Source organism: Grammomys surdaster, unplaced genomic scaffold, assembly GCF_004785775.1.
Source record: "Grammomys surdaster isolate TR1022 unplaced genomic scaffold, NIH_TR_1.0 374, whole genome shotgun sequence".
NCBI lineage: Eukaryota > Metazoa > Chordata > Mammalia > Rodentia > Muridae > Grammomys > Grammomys surdaster.
In genome coordinates, this window is record NW_021604793.1 from 1,878,399 (window position 1) to 1,885,383 (window position 6,985).

Below are 6,985 nucleotides of genomic sequence, written 5' to 3' on the forward strand. Positions count from 1 at the left end.
AACAGAATTAGAAAAGATTAGAAAAGATCTTCACTACCCTACATCCAATAGAAGGCTAATATCCAAAATATACTAAGAACTCAAGAAGTTAGACTCCAGAAAGCCTCACAACACAAATAATGGGCTACAGAGCTAAACAGAGAATTCTCAACTGAGGAATCTCAAATGGCCAAGAAACACTTAAAGAAATGGTCAATATGCTTAGTCATCAGAGAAATGCAACTCAAAACAACCTCAAGATGCCACCTTACACCAATCGGAATGTCTAAGATTAAAGAACTTCAGGGATGGAAATGGAGAGGAGCCCGAGGAAAAGAAGGTTCAGCAACAGTCCCAAAGTGGGATCCAGCTCAAGGAGAGGCTCCAAGACCTAACACTACTACTGAGGCTATGAACTTTCACAAAAGGACCTATCATGACTGCCCTCTGAAAAACTCAACAAGCAGCTGAAAGAGTTTGATGCAGCTATTTATACCCAACCAATGGACAGAAGCTACTGACCCCTGTGGTTGAATTAGGGAAAAGCTGGAGAAAGCTGAGGAGGAGGGTGACCCTGTAGAAAGACCAGCAGTCTCAATTAACCTGGACCCCTGAGATCTCTCAAACACTGGACCACCAACCAGGCAGCATACACCAGCTGATATGAGGACTCCAACACACATACAGCAGAGGACTGCAGGGTCTGGGTTCAGTTAGAGAAGATGCACCTAATCCTCAAAAGACTGGAGGCCCCAGGGAGTTAAGAGGTCTGATGAGGTGGGTGGTGGGACATCCTCGTGGAGACAGGGGGAAGGGAAGAGGTATGGGATGTGGAAGTGTCAGAGAGTGGACTGGGAGGGGAATAAAATCTGGAATGTAAATAAATAAATAAATAAATAAAATTAAAAACTCAGGTAACAGCAGATGCTAGTGAGGATGTGGAGAAAGAGGAACACCTCTCCATTGCTGGTGGGATTGCAAACTGGTACAACCACTCTGGAAATCAATCTAATGGCTCCTCAGTAAATTTGGAAATAGTTCTACCTGAAGACCCAGCCCTACTGCTCTTGAGCATATACCCAAAAGATTCTCCACCATATCACAAGGACACATGCTCCACTATGTTCATAACAGCCTTATTTGTAATAGCCAGAAGCTGGAAACAACCCAGATGTCCTTCAACTGAAGAATGGATACAGAAAATGTGGTTCATTTACACAACAGAATACTACTCAGCTATTAAAAATGAGGACATCATGGATTTTGCAGGCAAATAGATGGAACTAGAAAAGATCATCTTGAGTGAGGACATACATGGTACATACTCACTAATAAGTGGATATTAGCCAAAGAGTTCAGAATACCCATGATACAACTCATAGACCATATGAAGCTTAACAAGAAGGAAGGCCCAAGTGTGGATGCTTCAATGCCACTTATAAGGGAGAACAAAATAACCACAAGAGGCAGACAGAAGGAGGTATCTGATTGAGGGAGGGGAGGGTAAGGGCAAAAAGAAGGGTAGGATCAGGTATGGGGGGAGATAGGAGAGAAGCCCAGAAGGCCAGGAGAATGCACAGAAATATGCAGCAGTGTGGGCTGGGGGTGGGAGGAAGCACTAGAAAGTCTTAGACACCAGGGATATGAGAGGTTCTCAGGACTCAATGGGGATGACCTTAGCCAAAATGACCAACAGTGGGGAGATGGAACCTGAAGAGACCACCTCTAGTAAATAGACATGACCCCCTGTTGAGGGATGGTGCCACCTACCCATCTCCAAATTTTTGACCCAGAATTGTTGCTGTTTAAAGAAAATGCAGGGACAAAAATAGAGCAGAGACTAAAGGAAAGACCATCTAGAGACAATCCCAACTTGGGATCCATCCCATCCAGGCACCAAACCCCAACACTGCTGCTGATGCCATGTTGTGCTTGCAGACAGGAGCCTGGTATGGCTGTCCTCTGAGAGGCTCTACCAGCACCTGATTGAGACAGATGCAGATATTACAGCCAACCATTGGACTGAGCTACAGGACTCCTATGGAAGAGTTAGGGGAAGGATTGAAGGAGCTGAAGGGGATTGCAGCCCCATAGGAAGAACAACAGTATCAACTAACTGGTCCCCCTCAGAGCGCCCAGAGACTAAGCTACCAACCAAAGAGCATATATGGGCTGGTCCATGGTCCCCACTATATATGTAGCAGAAGACTGTTTTGTCTGGCCTAAGTGGGAGGGGATGTGCTTGGTCCTGTGGAGGCTTTATGCCCTAGAGAAGGGAAATGCTAGAGAGGTGAGGTGGGAATCGATAGGTGGGTGGGTGAGCACCTTCTTACAGGCAAAGGGGGCGGTGAGATGAGGTTGGGGAGCTCGTGTAGGAGGGGCGGGGAAAGGGAACAACATTTGAAATGTAAATAAATAAAATAATTAATAAAAAGAAACAGGGATAAATAAAAGTAATAAAAAGATTTAAAACAATAAGCAAAGAAATTGGGAGGCTAAAAGCCTCAGATTTCAACATGGCCAGTGGGTTAACTCTGATGTGGCAATGGGTTCTCTGTAAGAAAACCTAGGCTTCCTAGGGTTTTCAGACACTGTGGTAAAGGGTATCACTGGACAAGTGAGTGCAGGTCCAGAAGGGACATACAAGGTAATCTCTTGCCATCAGGAAGCTGCTTTGGTACTCTAGCTTAAGACTCTGAGAGTTGCCAGGCTATTAAAATAAACAAACAAAACCTCCCAAAACCCAACCCAACCCAAACCAAACCAAAAAACCCCAAAACCAAAACCAACAACAACAAAACCTCCACTGATCTGAAAAGCATTTGGTTCATTGATAATGTCTCTGCACAGCCAATGAATCATTTTTGGCTCATGACAGGTCTCATGACTTAGTACATGCCATACTTTCGTATAGCATGGATAGAGATTTATATTACAGTTTGGTTATGCAGTCCAAATGAGCTTATAAAGTTAATAAATACCTTTCACCTACTGAAACATAGAGGAGAAAAATCATCTTTAGCTGATTTTTACAAACTGTACATCCCATACATATGCTAATGCAGAAATGTACCTACAATATTACCTTTGAAAGTTTGTGTATTTTCAGAGCAAAAAGACCAGACACCAATGAAGACAAAGCAAGTAGTCTCACATACTGCCTCAGTTACTGTTTCCTCAAAAATTTGCATCCAAATCAATTTCAAAATGGCTAGCTCAGATGGTCTACCCTCACAGACTATTTCAACCAGGACTTCAGTTAAGCCCTGCACTTTCCTATCCCACAGAGACTGGATAACAAACTATACATCTAGCTCTTCTAGGACTTGACCAATACCTCAATTTTTCTGAGAGTCCCCAAAAATGCCTCCATCTCCAGAGAGCAGGAAACAAATTTAAGAACATGATACCCCCATTCCCAAGAGGTGGGTTGGGTGGTTTTGGTCACTGGGTGGGTTATGGATGTTTGTTGTCGTTTGAGGGGAGTTGGTTATAAGTTATTATTGATCATGGTCAGGAAGGAAACAAAGTCAAGGATGTTAGAATCAAGGATCGCTTTCTCTTTTTTCTGTCTCCTTTCTATCCTTCTTTCTCTCCCATCTAGAGTTATGGGGAAGGAGGGGGAAAAGGGATCATAAAAAGGGTGGGTATAAGATGATAGAATATAAGGTGGATTATTGTATCTCCACTTAGAATAAGAAAGCAACAAGTCTCAAATATTTTACATTGCTATGGATAATTGTATGTTGATGGAAATTTAAGGTTATTTTGTTCCACTCTTGGTTAATGTATTATACATATGCTTCATTTAAAAATGCAATGTATTGTGGTGTGCTTATAGTTGGGAGCCTGGCATAGCTGCCCTCTCAGAGGCCCAACAAGCAGCTGACTGAGACAGAGGCAGATACTTGCACCCAACCAATGGACAGAAGCTGAGGATCCCTGTGGTTGAATTGGGGAAAGACTGGAAGAGGTTGAGGAGGAGGATGACCCTATGGGAAGACCAGCAGTCTCAACAACCTGAACCCTCCGAGATCTCTAGGACACTGAACCACCAATCAGGCAGCATACACTGGCTGGTCCAAGGCCCCCAATACATATACAGTGGAGGATTGCCTGGTCTGGCCTCAGTGAGAGAAGACACACCTAGCACTTGAGAGATGTGGGCCCCCAAGGAGTAGGGAGGTCTGGTGGTCTTTGTGGGTGTGGGGACATCCTCTTGAAGATAGGGAGGAGGAATGGGATGGGGAACTGTCAGAGGGAAGAATGGTAGGGGGATAGCAACTGGACTATGAGGAAAGATTAAAGATAATAATAAAAATAATAAAAATGTAAAGTTCTAGTCTTATGAAAATTACTATTACAATCTCTTTAGAATAATTACAAATGCAAGTTAGTAGTTAGTTACCTATAAATAATCTTACTTGTAGTCTTTTTAGGCACTAGTTAACTACAGGAATAAGCTTTATTTAGCCTTTTGCATATGTTTTCAAAGTTAAGCAGATAGTAAATAGCTAGAAATAGCAATGTTTGTCTTTTCAGACATACTGTAGATAGATTGTCTTCAAATACTTCAGAGATCTACAGAATATGGAATTTAAAATGTTTTAATAATAAAAGGCTTTTTTCCCCTGACAGAGAGACATATCTACTTCTGGCAGCACCCTTAATCTGCTTCAAAGAAGATAATGGGCACTGAAGAACCTCTACATGGAGTTTGCTTCCAACATGGCAAAGTTGGGCAAAAACCTGCCCTTACCTTGACTGCTGACAGCATGATGTCCAAACTGTGGACAAGCAGGACACTGGGAAGTCAACTGCCCAGCTTTGCAGAGATAAGGTAAGCTAGTCCTTCAAAATTCCTGCTTCACAGAAAAGTCTGTCAGATATTCTGGGCCTGTAGCCGGAGACGGATGCCTCAGTGATGGAGAAGAACCTTGGGTGACTCTCCAGGCTGCCATAAGACTCTGACATTTCTATAGTTTTGAAAGCAACCTGCTCTATACTTCCTGTTTACTCAGTTAATATTTATCCTTTTCAAGTCTTTGATAGAACTGAAGACTAGATAGTTACAGTCTTACAGTTTTCCTTATTAAAAATTAAATATTAAAGACACAAAGTTGTTTAGGATCTAAGAAAATGCTTTAGGGTCTAAAAATAGGTTTTAAAGTAGGTAAACAGAAATTATGATAAGTGGATATTGTAAATATAATTCTTAACCTGATAGTTTTCATAATTGTTTTATTGTATATAGTTTATTAATGTTAGAGAAAAAGTCTTTTTTTAATAAAAAGGGAAATGTAGTGAGAATTTTGGTTTCTTTAAAAACCTAGTTATATTATGTGAATATGTTTTTGTCTTAATCTCAGGTGTGGGATATTGAGCTGCTTCAGTTTGTCCACAGCGGTTAACTATGACTGTATCATGTTCTAGGCATGTGTGATTTTTGCCAGCTGTAGATGGGTTAATTCTGGGGACTCTGGAAAGGGTATAATGGATGGCTTCCTTCCTCCCCCCTTCCTCACTGCAGGTTCATGTGGCTGCTGCTTTTGCTATTGTGGATTGCTGGTTTGCTGTATTGCTGGATAATCTGATGACCAACATTGGACTTACTCCTAGAAAACTGGTGCAGTAGTTTAAAGAGGCCTATACCCTCTTTTCCCTTTAACCTTCTTTCTCTCCAACTTGTGTTGGGGGGGCGGGTTGGAAGGAATTGGGGTAGAATAAGGGTTGGAAAGGTGGTAGGTATAAGATCTGAATAAACTAGCCCAAAACCAAAACAAACAAAGAAACAAACAAACAAACAAAACCACCAACAGTGGTGGAAGTGGCTCAGCTTATGGAGGAGAAAATGATGTCAAAAAGACAAAGCAGAGTGAGGAGACTCATTGAGAGAATGCAGCTGCAGCTCCAGGCTGAGGGCTAAACAGTGGTTACCTGGGTGGGGAGAGGGGTATGAAAGCATGAGAGGGTGGCAAAAACACATTTGGGAACATGCCTCTGCTGAGGAAGGGACATGAATCAAGGCAGGGCCAGTTCCCCAGGGTCTGTAAGGCTGAGTGGAGGGCAAGGGTCATACTTACAGGCCCAGGCCTGTGGCTCAGCAAGAATTGTCAGGAGTTGAAGAGTGGCAAGTCTCTTGCTTTTGTGCATTCAGGAGTGTCCACTCAGGGTGTGCTGTAGAGTCCTCAGAAATCCTCTGGTCAGGTGTCTCCATTGCCTGTCTAGACTTCTCTAAATCAGGGACCAGTGGGTGTTTGCTCTTTCTCCTGTTCTCCCACCTCAAAACCACCTGTTAAGACAACAGGACCCAGCTGGGCCTGGATAGTGCTTGTCTTCCTTCTAGGCAAGTCCTGGATAGGTGTTCTGGAACCATCCTGGCTGGCATCCTTTGCTTCTTTTTGCCATTCTGCTTATTACCAGGGCTTCCATGTCTCATGACATCTGTGGTCCATGTGAGACTGTGAAGAGTTTCTAAGGAGGGCTGTAGTAGGAGTACTTTGACTAGCCATCTCTTCTTGAGTGTGGAAGCTGGAGGGTCTCCCAGATTCAGTTTCCTCAGGGCAAATGAGAAGACTGGCACACCCCCAGAGAGCAGGTCAAGCACATTCCAAGAGGCTGCTCTCAGAGCCTCTGTGAACCCCCTAGACTGAGGATCAGATTAGTTCTTTCTTTAAAAAAGAACCAGCCTTTGTAGGTCCTGACTAAGGTATCATAAGACCAAGATAATGGTTCTCAACACCATAAAATCCTTCTGGTGAAGTACAGAGAACACTGGGTCAGCTCTTAGCTTGCTCTTCAGGAAGAGGAAGACATTCAGAGGCCTGCCAGCTGCGTGGCCTTCCTACAATCGGAGCCACTATGATGTGCAAGTATGTGGTGGAGTGATAGGAGAGAAAGAGAAGTAGAATGGTTAGAGCATTATGAAGAGGGGTGGAACTGGAGATGCGAGAATAGAGAAGAATAGCCTGATGTGAGTAGCTTGCCCTCCCACCTGAGGCTGCCA